Source organism: Mesoplodon densirostris, chromosome 14 (assembly GCF_025265405.1).
Source record: "Mesoplodon densirostris isolate mMesDen1 chromosome 14, mMesDen1 primary haplotype, whole genome shotgun sequence".
NCBI classification, from domain to species: Eukaryota; Metazoa; Chordata; class Mammalia; order Artiodactyla; family Ziphiidae; genus Mesoplodon; species Mesoplodon densirostris.
The window spans coordinates 26,665,558-26,683,241 of record NC_082674.1 but is presented as its reverse complement, the minus strand read 5'-3'; the positions used below and the strand labels follow the sequence as shown (position 1 = coordinate 26,683,241).

Sequence of the window (17,684 nt, the reverse complement as noted above, 5' to 3'; positions counted from 1 at the left end):
ACTACCAGAAAACTACTAGAGCTAATCAGTGAATCTGGTAAAGTAGCACAATATAAAATTAATGCACAGAAGTCTCTTGCATTTTCCGATGAAAAATCGGAAAGAGAAATTAAGGAGACACTCCCATTTACCATGGCAACAAAAAGAATAAAATACCTAGGAATAAACCTACCTAATGAGACAAAAGACCTGTATGCAGAAAACTATAAGACACTGATGAAAGAAATTAAAGATGATACAAACATATGGAGAGATATACCATGGCCTTGGATTGGAAGATTCAACATTGTGAAAATGAGTATATTACCCAAAGCAATCTACAGACTCAATGCAATCCTTACCAAACTACCAATGGCATTTTCACATGACTAGAGCAAAAAATTTCACAATTTGTATGGAAACACAAAAGACCCTGAATAGACAAAGCAATCTTGAGAAAGAGAAACAGAGCTGCAGGAATCAGGCTCCCTGACTTCAGACTATACTACAAAGCTACAGTAATCAAGACAGTATGGTACTGGTACAAAAACAAATATAGATCAATGGAACAGGATAGAAAGCCCAGAGATAAACCGACGTACATATGGTCACCTTATTTTTGATAAAGGAGGCAAGAATACACAATGGAGAAAAGGCAGCCTTTTCAATAAGTGGTGCTGGGAAAACTTACAGCTACATATAAAAGAATGAAATTACAACACTCGCTAACACCATACACAAAAATAAACTCACAATGGATGAAGACCTAAATGTAAGTCCACACGCTATAAAACTCTTAGAGGAAAACAGGCAGAGCACTCTATGACATAAATCACAGCAAGATCCTTTTTGACCCACCTCCTAGAGAAATGGAAATAAAAACAAAAATAAACAAATGGGACCTAATGAAACTTAAAAGCTTTTGCACAGCAAAGGAAATCATAAACAAGATGAAAAGACAACCCTCAGAATGGGAGAAAATATTTGTAAATGAAGCAACTGACAAAGGATTAATCTCCAAAATTTACAAGCAGCTCATGCAGCTCAGTATCAAAAAAAACAAACAACCCAATCCAAAAATGGGCAGGAGACCTAAATAGACATTTCTCCAAAGAAGATATACCAATAAAGATTGCCAATAAACACATAAAAGAATGCTCAACATCACTAATCATTAGAGAAATGCAAATCAAGACTACAGTGAGGTATCACTCACACCTGTGGCCATTATCAGAATGGCCATCATCAAACCATCTACAAACAGTAAATGCTGGAGAGGGTGTGGAGAAAAGGGAATCCTCTTGCACTGCTGGTGGGAATGTAAATTGATACAGCCACTATGGAGAACAGTATGGAGGTTCCTTAAAAAACTAAAACTAGAACTACCATACGACCCAGCAATCCCACTACTGGGCATATACCCTGAGAAAACCATAATTCAAAATGAGTCATGTACCACAATGTTCACTGCAGGTCTGTTTACAATAGCCAGGACATGGAAGCAACCTAAGTTTCCATCAACAGATGAAAGGATAAAGAAGATGTGGCACATATATACAATGGAATATTACTCTGCCATAAAAAGAAACGAAATTGAGTTATTTGTAGTGAAGTGGATGGACCTAGAGTCTGTCATACAGAGTGAAGTAAGTCAGAAAGAGAAAAACAAACACCGTATCCTAACACATGTATGGAATCTAAACAAACAAACAAAAAGGTTATGAAGAACCTAGGGACAGGACAGGAATAAAGACGCAGACGTAGAGAATGAACTAGAGGACACGGGGAGGGGGAAGGGTAAGCTGGGACGAATTAAGAGAGTGGCATGGACTTATATATACTACCAAAGTAAAATAGATAGCTAGTGGGAAGCAGCTGCATAGCACAGGGAGATCAGCTCAGTGCTTTGTGACCACCTAGAGGGATGGGATAGGGAGGATGGGAGGGAGACGCAACAGGGAGGAGATATGGCGATATATGTATATGTATAGCTGATTCACTTTGTTATACAGCAGAAACTAACCCAGCATTGTAATGCAATTATACTCTAGTAAAGATGTTTAAAAAAAAATGTGTTGGCTTGCAGAAACTAACACACCATTGTAAAGCAACTGTACTCCAATAAAGATGTTTAAAAAAAAAAACGTGTTGGCTTAAACTCTCTATAGTTACACGTATTTTTGTGGGCAAATATATAAAAAGAAAGGTAAGCAAGTATGAGATCATATTTTGTTTTGTAACTTTGAGTAACATGTTCTGTGATATGAGATAAAAAGCAAAATGAGTAACAAATTCAAGCAAAAGAAAATAAGCACTGTCTTCTTAAGTCAAAGTTTTGTCATCATACTTTCAAAAATCTGCCACAACTATCTTTATTAACTGTGTAATCCTACTTGGAGCCAGGGGTAGTAGCTATTATAATCTTTGAAAGTAAACTGTTTATCTGTGAGCAATGAACTGTCCACCGTGAGCGATGAACAAATGCCGGCGCTTCCCAAGAGAAAGGATGCCCCTCAACCGCCTTACACAGTTAAAGAGGTGACTAATCTCTTCGTGGAGAACTCTGACATTCACCTTCCTTTACGTGGCACCCAAAAGCTTAATTTGTCTCAGATGAAAACGCTGCACAGACAGGTAGAATCCTAATACCAAACTGAGTCATAAAAATGACTAAGGAAACGTTAGGACTTTTCCCCCCACACAGCTGCTTTGCAGTGCTGTGCTATGAATCAGACAAGGTATCTGAAGAACACTCCCACACACACGTTCACTTATTTAGCAGTTTATAAAACAGTCATCAAAGAGGGTATTCAAGAAACCTAGACGAAAAGCATCCAAATTCATGAAAATGTGGTTAGTGACCCAGATACCAGTCTTCATGTAAACAATATAAGCAAATAGTAAAGAATAATATGACTCCAAACCGACAGTGTTAAGGGAAACTCACTCCGGGAAACTTTGGGAAAACTCACTCCATGTGTTTCTAATTGAAAATTTTAAACTGGAACTCCATTAGAACTTGATGGAAAAGTTACTCATACTAAACTCACACTAAAAAATATTTTTTTACCTCCTCTATACTTTGTCTCCATATGATCTGATAAAAATAGTCATCACTGGGTTGAAATCTGAAAATTAAATGTGAGCTCTAGAAGCACTTCAGGCTGGCAGAACACCCAGAGATCATGAAAATATCCAGTAGACCTGAAGAGATTGTAAGCTAATTGGCCTGAAACCTCTGCAAACTGCATAGATACAGAATATCAGTGGGCACAATAAGCACTGGATCAAGAAAGCAGCTCCCAAAATGGTAAAATGCAGGACTTACCCTTGGTTATTACTATTCTTGCTTGGAAATTAACAATAGCTCACACTTAACCTACTGCTAGGTAAATGGTTTTTAACAAGGGTTCCCACATTTTCATTTTGCACTGAGGCCTGCAGATTATGTAGCCAATTTGGTCCTGTTATGACCATTCAAACCCTTAGATCCAGCAAGACCTAAAGCCAGCATCAACCTTAGGCCTCCCAGTTACCTGGCAATAAAGAGCCTCTTTTCCTTTGGCCAGTCTGTGTAACTTCCTCTTACAACCACAGGGTCCTGCTTAACTCTGCCTCAGAGTCCACCCTCTCTCGCACCACACCCTGCAGACGCCCACTCCACTTGGCTCCAGCTGCCTCTGCTTTATCCTCCAGTCAATCGATGTGCTCACCAACATCATCCTAAAAGTCCTAGCTGATCCCCTGCCCTGAGAGTCTAGACTTCCCTCAGAAATACAGATGAATCAAGTTCAATCTTCTGTGTTTATAAGACTCAATTGTGCCAACAGGGTCAGAAAGATGTGAAAGATTCATTCATTCAAAAATATTTTTTGAGTATCCACCATGTACTAGGCACAAGAAAGAATAGAGGGCTTCCCTGGTGGCGCAGTGGTTGAGAGTCTGCCTGCCATTGCAGGGGACACGGGTTCGTGCCCCGGTCCGGGAAGATCCCACATGCTGTGGAGCGGCTGGGCCCGTGAGCCATGGCCACTGAGCCTGAGCGTCCGGAGCCTGTGCTCCACAATGGGAGAGGCCACAACAGTGAGAGGCCAGTGTACTGCAAAAAAAAAAAAAAAAAGAAAGAATAGAAAAGAAACCTTCTGGCACCTGCAACTGATAGCAGAAAACACCCTCAGAATGCTTCAAATTATCTGTGACCTTCCTTCAGGAACAGATGGGCAGAGAACCTTAAAGTGTGGGAAAGGGAAAGGAGCTGATCAAACGCCAGATATGGAAGGGATGGAAAAGGGAACACTCTGGTCTTCCCTGCTGTTTCCAGAAGAAACCAAGAAGTACCCCTGGAGGGTTACACAGGGCACCATCCACCCCTGAATGTCTGCATTCTCACCCCTCAACATCCCCAGACCTGCCTACAGAACCTCTGCCACCCCACTGGGGCCTGGAGCCTGGAGCCTAGAGGAGAAGAGAAATTGATTTCCATTCTCACATCCTGGCCCCGCAGGCCCACAAGCCAAGCCCACTCTACAGGTATACCTGCGTTAAAACAGGCCAGAGAAACTGCTCTCCTGTTTTTGAAAAACCATCAGGAAAGGAGATTTCATAAGATCACAAGATCAGAGAAGCCCTTCAAAGCCATGTGTTATACCACCAAGCTGAGTGATGAGAAACATCAGGAGAGATGAAGGGGAACCTGAAATGTATTCAGATCCAAAAAAAAGAGGCTTGGCCAAAAGCACTTGTAATATCAGCGGTATTATGAGATGATCACCGGCAATAAAGCAGAAGCCGACAGTCGTGTGCTTGTCCAGGTACACACTGGAAAGAAGATACACACTGGTCCTCTTTGGACTGACATATTTAGGAACTCAGAGCTGTGGGTGAGGCCATCCTGTTATGGACACCACTTTGTAGCATGGTAGGTACCTTCTGTAAACAGCATCCTTGGAAAGGGTCCTTAGAGGACCTAATTTGGGTGCCCTCAGCTAAAGGCTAAAAACATAATAAATGTAAGCTGCTGTCTTCATTACCCACAAGTCCCCCTCAATAAGAAAAAATAATTGGCTTAGAAGAAAATTATTCAGGACTATTTTGACAATCTGGTTTTATGATTCAGTGATCCAATATAGGACTTGAATGAAAGGGAAAGATTATCAGAGGATGCTTCAGAGCCCTTATGATTTGTAATTTTATTGTTTTTAAAATAAAATGTTATGCTGTCCACTTTGGCCATAGAGCTTACCCCTTTAATCTATGAGGGTGCCTTATTCATCTACTGCAATGGTATTCTTCCTCTTCAATAAAGACTTACGGTTAAAGCAAATCCAAACCCTCCAAAAGTGAAAACCCCTTTTCCAGCCAAACTGTAAAAGTCAGCACCATCCATTACCTGAACGAGAGGTTTTCCCACCAACAGACTCCCCAAGTCCAAGTTCTCTCTATCCTCAAAAGCCATTTCAAACCATTTCTACTCTAATATTCCCCCAAGGGAGAGCAACGTCCTTCTCTCATAGCCCCACTACTCCAGACTGGGAGCTACTTGAAGGTACAACCATGTTTTATTCATGTTTGCATTTCCAGTGCTGGGAAAGTGGATGACACATAGAATGTGTTCACTAGGTGCTCGTTAGATGAATGAACGAGACTTGGGGCTGGGCTGCTCTTCCGGCATCTGCACATTCTTCCTTGTATCAACTTTCTTCTAGTGGTACCTAACAAAGTATCACCATTTCAAAGGCTTATAACAATACACATTTATTATCTCACAGTTTCTATAAGTGAGTAGTCTGGGCACAGATGAACCCAGTCCTCTGCTTCAGGACCTAGCTCTTCACAAGGCTATAATCAAGGTGTGAGTGGGGCTGCAGTCTCATCTGAGGCTCAAGTGGGGAAGAATCTACTTTCAAGACCATTCAGGTTTTTGGCAGACTTCGGACTGAGCACCCCAGGTTCATACTGGCTACCAGCTAGACCCAGCCCACAGCTTCCTGCCACATGGTCCCCTGCATAGGCAAGCCACAAGCCCAACAGGGCAGCATACTTTTTCCAAGCCAGCAGGAAGTCTCTTACTCCAGTTGGCTAAGATGGAGTCGTATATAACACAACAAAGTCAAGGAAATGACATTCCATCGCCTTTTGCATATTCTATTGACTTGAAGCAAGTCACAGGTTCTTCTCACACTCAAGAGGAGGGAATTATACAAGGGTGTCACCCATCAGGGGTTACCTTAGGGTGTGTCTGCCACACTCCTAGTATTATGGTCATCTTGTCCTTTCCACTAGACTGTCAGCTCCACAGAGCAGGGTCTTCTTAGCCCATAACACAAGGCCTTCTATATAGTAGATAATTTATAAAAAGTTTAGTGAATTAAAATGAAAGGTTAGCAAATGTAAGATATAGGCCTCTAAGGACATATACAGAGAGATAACTCAGCTATAAAAATGTTAACAGTTGTTTTAAAAAAAAAAGGGGGTTTACCCATCTAAGACAGAAGGAGTGAAAACTAATTTTTTTTAAAAATTCATATTTTAAGCCATTCCTGAAATTTGGGTCTTTTCAAAATTTGAGCACCATTTTCTAGTATTATGGCCTTATCTACATGATATTCAAACATTTGAATGTTTTATCAAAAGTAACATGTAGGTATTTGGAAATAACTAGATGTTTGGGAAGAAAAAATAAAATATTTACTTTTAACCACATATAACTATTACCACAGTAACTGATGATTTAAATAAGGTACCTTCCCCCAAAAAAACTTTCTATTTGGAGAAGAAATAAATATTTTTTAAAAACCTAATTTTTCTTCCATACACAGATAAAGTGTTTTTGCATTCATTATTTTGCAAGAAAAAAAAAAAGATATGTGTTGGGGAAAAACAGTCCCTATTTCACAGGACAAGCAAAGCAACTCCTCATTCACTCTTTCTCTACAAAGTTTCCTAGTCTTATTATAGGCAATTCTTCTCCTAAATACACATCTCATAAAAGTGTGTGTCATTGCTGGAATTCTCAACTGGTCAGTTTCCAAAGATCTGATGCATTCCTCCAGTGACTTCTAGGAATGAGTCAGCAGGACCCCAAGGAATGGCCAAGCTACTCTGCCTTGTCCATTCTCCGTCTGAACTTCCTTATCTTCACACGAGAAAGCTTTGTCCCTGCCAATGCCGAGGGCATGTTCTGGACCACAGCTTGCTCTTCATTTCACTTCTAAACTATCTTGGAAATGAGTAGCAGCACCTGCCTCCAAAACAAGATGTCACATTCACTCCTGTTCCTTTTATTTATTGTGTAATACCTTTCTCATCATTCCTTGCCTGTGACATCTTTTATTTCAGTATACCCACTTTAAACCCAGGGTCCTCAAGCTTCCATGTGGATCAGTTGGCTGGGTGCTTGTGAAAACGAGGGTCATGGGTCACCCCTGGGGGTTCCACTGTGGTAGGTCTGGGGTGGGGCCCCATAAACTGCATTTCTTTTTTTTTAATTGGAGTATAATTGATTTACAATGTTGTGTTAGTTTCTGGTGTACAGCAAAGTTTTTCAGTGTGTGTGTGTGTGTGTGTGTGTATACACACTACATATATATGTGTATATATATATATATATTCCTTTTCATATTCTTTTCCATTATGGTTTATTAGAGGACACTGAATATAGTTCCCTGTGCTATATAGTAGAACCTTGTCATTTATCTATTGATATTTTATATATAGTGTTTGTATCTGCCAATCCCAAACTCCTAATTTATCCCTTCCCCACCCTCTTTCCTCTTTGGTAACCATAAGTTTGTTTTCTATGTCTGTGAGTCTGTTTCTGTCTCCTAAATAAGTTCATTCCCACAACTTGCATTTCTTATACATCCCACAGGGGGTTGTGAGACAGAGGGGATCCATGCACCACACAAAGTTGATAACTGCAGCTCTGAAGAACATGAAGAAGTGATTTCAGCACTGTCCACAGTAAAGAACAGAACTAGGAAGGCCCAAAGGTACAAAACTCACGTTCACTGGATGGCAAAACGGCTTCTCCAAGTCTCCTCGGTCACTGTGCAGAACAGGCTGTGTGTCAATGTGCACAGCTGCATCTGGTCAGGTCCAGAATTCCCACCTGAGACAAGGGAATCGCTCCATTCCGTTGGGAAGGGGAGAAAACACAAGCTTCTAGTCCCCAAGGCCTGGAGCCCAAAGGAGCCAATTTCCCTGTACTCCTTCTCCCCCTTGGATGATCAAGGAGGGGTGCTGGGGGGGACACAGAAAGGGAGGAGGAGATGGGTTTAGCGAGAGTAGTGGTTCTCAAACCACAACTATAACGGCACCCCCTGGAGGGCACATTAAAACACAGAGTGCTGGGCCCCAACCTCAGAGTTTCTGCTTCAGCGAGTCCAGGGTGGGGCCTGAGAATCTGCATTTCTAATGAGTTCCCAGGCAATGCTGCTGCTCCTGGTCCAGGGACCATGCTTTGAGAATCCCTAGGTCTATGAAGTGCCACTCAAGCAGTCTGTATTATAGGAAGGAATGGGGCCATTTTACCAGAGAAAGAGCCTCTAGCACTCAACACTGAGCATTAAAAACTGTCACCCAGGGAGATTTGTTGCGATATACATTCTCTCATAACAAAAGCAACAGCTTACTGACATAATCTCGGTAGCCACTGAGTTAAATGAATTTCAGCTGGTCTTTTCCTCAAAACAAATGTGACTTGTAATGCTTATTAATCAAGCAACTAAGGGTCTATTGTATATGCAGAACCACTGGGTAGGCCAACTTCCCAAAGGATACAAAGTAAAACAAAAAAACAGGGTCCCTGACTTTAATTTATCATCTGCATTATTTCACCTCCAATTACTGAGAAATTTTGGACTAAAAACATAACCTTTTCACTATCACAATAAGAAAGAAACGGAGCTTTCTCAAAAGAAGAAATCTTCGTCTTTGCTTGCACTCTACTTTTAGGAGACTAAAACAAATCACTCGTGCATGTGGATGGGGAATTAAAGTGGAGAGTTAGGTATTTTTGCTTATTTTCAAGCCAACTTCCAGGATGTGCCCCCAGAGACCATAAACGGGATGATCACTGTAGAGGTGTGATACACAAGATCTGTGACCCCCAAAACTTACTGAAATACATTAAGCATTCTAATTTTCTTTTTTATATATATATATTTTTTTTAATATTTATTTATTTATTTGGCTGCACCAGGTCTTAGTTGCATCACGCGGCATCTGCGTTGCCACGTGCAGGATCTTTAGTTGCAGCATGTGGGCTCTTAGTTGCGGCATGCATGTGGGATCCAGTTCCCTGACCAGGGATCAAACCCAGGCCCCCTGCGTTGGGAGTGCGGAGTCTTAACTGCTAGACCACCAGGGAAGTCCCAAGCATTCTAATTTTCAAGAAAAGAAATATACCAACACATTACAGAAAAAAAGTTTTCACCAACAATTGAAAAGTTTTCACAAAACAGCCAGAAAAACTTTATTAATAATATCACCTTATGTTTATAGGGCTCTTCTGTGAAGAATGTTCATGAACCTCATTTTATTTGCTCTTAACTGCAAAGGGTGGTATTAACCTCATTTACAAATAGGAACAAAATCTCCCAGCAGAGGCTACCTTTGCACCTATCTCGGGCTCACCCCACCAACAATAAGTTAGATGGGGCGGAGGCATTGAAGAAAACTTCAGAACAGAATTCAAATGTATTCCAAAAATTTTACACTCTTACTTTAACACATCCTAACTGCTCTCTGTGAATTTTCTACAAGCACAAGATTGGGATTTTTATGTTTAAAGTTTTTTAAAGGATTTAACATTTTATTTTTTATTTAGTACCATGTGAAGATCCCCCCTAGTTTGCTTTTCAACACAGCAGTGACCAGAGACTTTTTTTTTTTTTTTTTTTGATCCTCAAACTTCCATCCTAAGTCTTGGCCTCATGGCTCTGGTGAGAGTGTCACCTTCTGCCAGAGCTCAGCAGAGGCACAGAGGTCCAATCAGCATGGGGCTGGTCTGGCCATCTGGGTACAATGCAGGCAGTTAGACTGCAACAGTAATTTATGTATGGCCTTGGGTACTTCACTATTCTATATGCAGCTTTTCTCATCAATAAAAATTAACAACAAAGGTGATTCAATTTTCTATTTAAAACATTATTTTTCGATTAACATTCAGAAATCTGTTGCATGTCTTTACACTAACAATGAAATATCAGAAAGGGAAAGTAATAAAGCAACCCCTTTTAAAATCACATCCAAAAAAAAAAGTACTTAGGAATAAACCTAAGTAGATGAAAGACTTATACATTGAGAACAATGAAACATTGAATTGGAAGAATTAATACAGTTAAAATGGCCATACTGCCCAAAACAATCTACAGATTTAATTCAATCCCTTATCAAATACCTATGACATTTTTCACAGAACTAGAACAAATACTCCTAAAACTTATATGGAACCATGAAAGACCCAGAATTGCCAAAGTAATCCAGAAGAAAAAGAACAAAGCTGGAGGCATAACCCTCCCAGACTTCAGACAATACTACAAAGCTACAGTAATCAAAACAGCGTGGTACTGGCACAAAAACTGACATATGGATCAATGGAACAGAATAGAAAGCCCAGAAATAAAACCACACATGTACAGTCAATTAATCTTTGACAAAAGAGACAAGAATATACAATGGACAAGAATATACAATGAAGAAAAGACAGTCTCTTCAGCAAGTGGTGCTGGGAAAACTGGACAGCTGCATGTAAATCAATGAAGTTAGAACACACCCTCACACCATACACAAAAATAAACTCAAAATGCCTTAAAGACTTAAATATAAGACATGACACCATAAAACTCCTAGAAAAGAACATACACAAAACATTCTCTGACATAAATCATAGCAATGTTTTCTTAGGTCAGTCTCCCAAGGCAATAGAAAGAAAGGCAAAAATAAACAAATGGGACCTAATCAAACTTATAAGCTTTTGCACAGCAAAGGAAACCATAAACAAAATGAAAAGACAACCTATGGAATGGGAGAAAATATTTGTAAACAATGAGACCAACAAGGGCTTAATTTCCAAGATGTACAAACAGCTCACGACTCAACAAAAACAACAACAACTCAATCAAAAAATAGGCAGAAGACCTAAACAGACATTTCTCCAAAGAAGACATACAGATGGCCAATAGGCACATGAAAAGATGTTCAACATCACTAATTATTAGAGAAATGCAAATCAAAACTACAATGAGGTATTACCTCACACCAGTTAGAATGGGCATCATCAGAAAATCTACAAATAACAAATGCTGGACAGGGTGTGGAGAAAACATCTACACTGTTGGTGAGAATGTAAATTGGTGCAGCCACTATGGAAAACAGTATGGAGGTCTCTTTAAAAAGCAAAAATAGGGTTGCCATATGATCCAGCAATCCCACTCCTGGCCATATATCTAGGGAAAACTATAATTCGAAAAGATACATGAACCCCAATGTTTATAGCAACACTATTTACAATAGCCAAGACATGGAAACAACCTAAATGTCCATCAATGGATGAATGGATAAAGAAGATGTGGCATACATATACAATGGAATACTACTCAGCCATAAAAAAGAATGAAATAATGCCATTTGCAGCAACATGGATGGACCTAGAGATTGTCATACTAAGTGAAGTAAGTCCACTTACTTACTTCCACTTTATACGTGGAATCTAAAATATGATACAGGGCTTCCCTGGTGGCGCAGTGGTTGAGAGTCCGCCTGCCGATGCAGGGGGCACGGGTTTGTGCCCCAGTCCGGGAGGATCCCACATGCCGCGGAGCGGCTGGGCCCGTGAGCCATGGCCACTGAGCCTGCGCATCCGGAGCCTGTGCTCCGCAATGGGAGAGGCCACAACAGTGAGAGGCCCATGTACCGCAAAGAAAATAAAATAAATAAAATATGATACAAATGAACTTATTTACAAAACAGAAACAGACTCACAGACATAGAAAAGTAGTGCTGATAAATACCAAATCCTGTATTGTGTTTATTCCTTAATAATAAAATCTACTTGCATTTGTAAGTCCCCTATTTATGGCTTTCCACAGCCTACAAGACCTGACAGGGGATGCAGCCCTGTCTCCCTTATCCCCTATTACTCTAGCCTACACTAACAACCCAACAAAACTCACTTCTGGGTCCCTGTACAGGGCCATGCTTAATGTATTTCCCACCCCAGGGCCTTTGTGCTAGCTGTGCTCTTGTCCAAAAAGGCTCTTCCACCAGACCCTTTCATATCACACAGGTCTCATAAACCACTTCCTTACAGTGACCTTTCCTTACTCCATCCCCCGGCCCCCGGCCCCCATCACTCTCTATCCTCTCTCCCTGTTTTATTTTCTTCATAGAAAATAAATCTTAACACCTTCTGTGTGCCAGTACCTAGCACACAGGGACTCAGTGAAGTACAACAAATGAATTCATTCATTCAATTAATCATTCATTCATTCATTCCTTCCATAAAAGTCTATGTGCTTACTAGGTACCAAGGATACCAAGATGGTTATGGTGTTGATCAATCCCTCACAGACAGAGCTCACATCCAGCCGGGAAGCACACATCCACAAGTGCACACACACAACAGTGACACACTGTGAAAAATGTGTAAAATAGATAGCTAGTGGGAACCCGCTGTATAGCACAGGAAGCTCAGCTTGGTGCTCTGTGGTGACCTAGATGGGTGGGATGTGGGGCAGGGGGGGCGTAGGTCCAAGAGGGAGGAGATATATGTATACATATGGCTGATTCACTTCGTGTACAGCACAAACTAACACAACATTGTGAAGCAATTATACCCCAATTAAAAAAAAAAGTTAAGACAGAAGAGGATTTGTATGCCCAAAATTCACAAGAATGACTTGAATTAGGTTGGGTGATGAATGGCCCTATCACCATTCATTTCATTCAGCTTGAAAAAAAATCTGAGGAGTTAATTAATTGATCTGCTTGAAACTTCACAGCTAATGGCAGAGACAGAAGCGCTCCCACTCTTGAACCAATGTAGCAAATGATTCATCAAGATGAGGTGGTACCTCTTAGCCGACTTAAATGGCTTTTACAATGAAACATGTTGAAGATGCTAATTGTTAACTGCCCACTTGATATGGTGTTAAATGTAACACATATGGGTGAAAGGATAGAGATTCTACTTTTATTTTATAGTAACAATAATAAACTGAAGTTCCTGCAAGATTGAAAGGGAGATTGGAATTGTTTGGTAATCCTGTAAGAAATACAAACATTTTAAAGTCTACAAAGACACAGGATCCTTATTATTATATTTTCCTTATTTTATGATCCTCTTTTCCCCCAGTGGCTTTTTGCTGGATACATCTTCCTTCCCCTGTGAAGATTCTCCCTTAATTCATTACCAAAATATACTTCTGAAGGTTCCCCTCCAACCATTTAGTTCTCACCTTTAAATAACGGATGAGTAAATTGACCACATCAACTTCAGTTAAAAACACCTCCCCCCAGGGACTTCCCTGGTGGCACAGTGGTTAAGAATCCACCTGCCAATGCAGGGGACACAGGTTCGAGCCCTGGTGCGGGAAGATCCCACATGCCGCGGAACAACTAAGCCCGTGCGCCACAACTACCGAGCCTGTGCTCTAGAGCCCGCGAGCCACAACTACTGAGCCCAAGTGCCACAACTACTGAAGCCCACACACCTAGAGCCCGTGCCCCGCAACAAGAGAAGCCACCGCAATGAGAAGCCCATGCGCCGCAACGAAGAGTAGCCCCCGCTCGCCACAACTAGAGAAAGCCCGAGTGCAGCAACGAAGACCCAATGCAGCCAAAAATAAATAAATAAAACAAATTTAAAAAAACCTTCCTCCAATTTGTCTTCCCATCCACTGACCAAACTCATCCTTCCTCTGGTCCAGCAGAACCAAGAGCATGTATTAAAAAACCAGCTCATCCATCTCCTAATTTACAAAACACGACATTTCGCAAACTGTTTACTTAGGTCCATGCCAACAATATTACTCAAATGTAGTGGAGTGAAAAAACCACAGGGAATAGTGTAGTTGGCCAAGAGAAGTATTTGGGGATCTAAAATTACAGGGAAAATCATACAACATTCATTTTACTTAGTCCCAAATCTCTATCAGATGATGTTTAGCAGAAAGATTCTAAAATTGGCAGTGAGAAAGGAAAAGCTGTCTTAAAGTTTGCGCCATGCCAGGGTAGCCTTCAGAGAAGTAGGAGGAAATGGAATAAGGTGGTGTGTCCTTGAAAAGCTGTCATAATAAGCAGTGTCTGTCAGGCAAGGGATGAGCACACAGAAAAAATAGTAGAAAGAAAACCAAAGGAGAATTATTGCCCAAAGGTGAGAGGAAACAAAAAACGAAGTAGATTTCTTTATGTAGCATTTAGAGGATAGTATTTACAACACAGCAAAATCAGAGATGCTGGTTCAATTCATTTCCACTCAATTCAGTTAGCATTTGTACTATGGCAAGGAACAGAGCCTGGGTACTTAAAATGACACAAAGAAAATCCTGCAGGACTTCGCTGGTGGCACAGTGGTTAAGAATCTGCCTGCCGATGAATGGACCAACACAGGTTGGATCCCTGGTCTGGGAAGATCCCACATCCCGCGGACAAATAAGCCTATGTACCACAACTACTGAAGCCTGCACACCCTAGAGCCCGTGCTCCGCAATGAAGAGTAGCCTCCACTCTCCACAACTAGAGAAAGCCTGTGTGCAGCAATGAAGACCCAACGCAGCCAAAAATAAATAAACTTATTTTAAAAAAGTGTTTGTTAAAGAAAAGAAAGAAAGAAAATGCCGCTCCCCAGGAGCTCCACGTTGATGGGGAGGCAGATGCCCCTCTCCCCTGGTCCAGCCACACCCAGAGCAAAGTAAGAGTGAAAACAGAGTGCTCCCAGAGAGGGGAAGAGAGAGCCATGATTTTCACCAGGGGATCTGAGAACACCAAGAGGGGTGTGTAAAAAGCTGAGGCACCCAGGAGGGAGAGGGTCTAAGCAAGCAAACAGGAACCCCTGAGAGCTCACATCTGTCAAATACTGTTGTGCGGGGGGCAGGGGGACAGCTGCTCTCCGAGAACTCTTTGTATATTACTTCATGCGGTCCCCCAACAAGCCTCTGAATGATGGCACAAACCATCATCACACCTGTCCTCTGAATGGGGTAACTTAGCCTTGCCCCAGCTCTCACAGTCCAAGGTCACATAGTGAGGATGTGTTGACAAAGTGTTAACATCAAGTTAGGTGCCTTGTATTCTAACTCCAAAGACTGAACTTCTAACCACGGACCTATACTGCCTCTAGTTCAGGGCAAGCAAAACTGAGGCCTAGTAAGGAGAGAAAGAGGAGGAAGGCAAGAAAGGCGGGTCAGGTGGGACAGTAACAGGTAGCATTTCCTTCTTGTAACCACATTGTCTTGGGTCTAAATGACACTGTGCACACAGATTCTTGGTGCCCAATGGACTGTGCTTACATGAAATGTTCAATCCTTAATAATAAGCTAGGCAAATTAATAGGTGCACATGAGCTTATACAAATACAGCTCTGATGTATTTTTCCATAAGTACCAAAACAACCAGTTTGTGTCACACCAACAATTTATGTACTATCTTCTCTCCCCTAGGAAGATAGGAAACATCATTAGTAAAACATGCAGTTAGAGCAAGATAACCCTGGTGGCACAGTGGTTAAGAATCCACCTGCCAGTGCAAGGGACACGGGTTCGATCCCTGGTCTCAGACGATCCCACATGCCACGGAGCAACTAAGCCCGGGTGCCACAACTACTGAGCCTATGCTCTAGAGTACGCACACTGCAACTACTGAAGCCCGTGCGCCCAGAGCCCATACTCCACCAACAGAAGCCACCGCAATGAGAAGCCTGTGCATCACCATGAAGAGTAGCCCCCACTCGCCACAACTAGAGAAAGCCCGTGTGCAGCAATGAAGACCCAACACAGCCAAAAAAAAAAAAAAAAAAGAGCAAGATAAGACCATAGTTTCTCCCTTATCTGTAAATTATTGTGCTTAATTATCACATCAGGGTGGTTTTAAAAACATGAGCCCGATGAGCAGCAGCTGGATATATTATTTTCTGCATTTTTGTGTATTTAAAATATTTTATAATTAAAAATAAAATATTTAGTGGAAAAAGTGCCCAATGTGTTCCAAAGTGTTTCAACCTTTTTTTAAAACCACTTTATTTAACCACCTATGTATCATTAACAACTTTGCAAGTGTCCAACTCTTGTAAAAATACATGTATCTATCATTCAACTAACTAAAGAAAAACTGGGTGTAATAACCCCGTATGCAGCCATCTTTGTACGTACTATTTAAAACTGACCTAAAGCAATGTTTAGAGGGCTCCCGCCTTGACAAGTTTCTAAGTGTTAGGCTTGGCCTTCAGATTCCCACACAAAGTGTCATAAATATTGCCCAGGACAGGGTTCCTTCTGGATCACTGTTTCTCAAAAGGTGGGCCACCTCCATCAGCATCACCTGATGTGCTTATTAAATAAAAATCCCAGAGACTGATTCAAGAAAGCAGTTTAACAAACTCCTCCAGCGACCAGCTGCACATTCATGTTTAAGAGGCACCATAGAATCTCTTTAAAGCAGACCAAGTGGAAATGGCCAGAGGTATAACCAAAATCACCAGTGGCCAATTCCTCACATTTTCTGCTCCCTGAAGCATCCAGAGCTCCTGAATTAGGGAAGAAGCCACATTAGATTCACAGTCACAGACTATGTGGGAGAAGCGCAACTGAGCCTCTGCCCAGCCACCCCGGGGTCATTGCTAGGGAATCCCTGACTGCCTCAGGGGTGGCCCAGCTCTGAGCAGCCCACTTCTCAAGCCCACGTGCAGAGCATCTATGGCCTTCTATTATGAGTTGAATGGTTCCCCCCACAAAGAAAGCTATGTTGGATTCCTGATCCCTGGTACCTTAGTTTGTGACCTTATTTGGAGATAGGGTCTTTACAGGGGTAAGCAAGTTAAAAATGAGGTCATTAGGGTGAGCTCTAATCTGATATGACTTGTGTCCTTATAAAAAGGAGAAATTTGGACACAAAGATAGACATGCATAGCGGGGAAATGAGGTTGAAGAAACACAAGGAGAAGACAGCCTTCTGCTAGCCAGGGAGAGAGGCCTGGAACGGATCTTCCCTCACAAGGAACCAACCCTCTCGACACCCTGATTTTGGACTTCTAGCCTCCAGAACTCTGAGACAATACATTTCTGTTGTTCTAAGCCACCCAGTTTGCGGTACTTTGTTACAGGCTTGGGAAATCACACAGTGAATTGAGGCAGTGAAAGCCAGTCCAAAGCAGGGCTGTCAGGAGAGTCAAAGACCAAGACCTCAAGAGAGATGCTGCCACACTGGACGTCCAGGAAGCCTAGGGCAGTAGAAAGAACAATAAACCAAGAGCCACAGAGCTGGGGTGGGGTCTGAGCCCTGCCCCCCATTTAAAAAGGGAGTAATAAATCATGGCTGCCTGGTCTACACTCCCAGTGTGTGAAGGTCAGGAAAATGCTCTCCAGTGCTGGCTTCTGCAGCACATATACTAATACTGGAAAGATACAGAGAAGATTTAGCATGACCCCTGCACAAGGATGACATGCAAATTCGTGAAGCATTCCTTTTTTTTTTTTTTTTTTTTTAAA

The 17,684-nt window shown here is 41.6% G+C and overlaps 1 protein-coding gene and 1 non-coding gene across 4 annotated transcripts in view; one reads left to right on the top strand and one right to left on the bottom strand.

The window, feature by feature from the left end:
- Positions 1–17,684, bottom strand: part of LTBP1 (latent transforming growth factor beta binding protein 1) — a 430,385-nt gene that overhangs the window by 405,042 nt on the left and 7,659 nt on the right. The gene's annotated exons all lie outside the window — the stretch shown is intronic.
- Positions 17,561–17,668, top strand: LOC132502240 (U6 spliceosomal RNA). Its single transcript, XR_009534435.1, has one exon. It is a non-coding gene; the product is annotated as a U6 spliceosomal RNA (small nuclear RNA).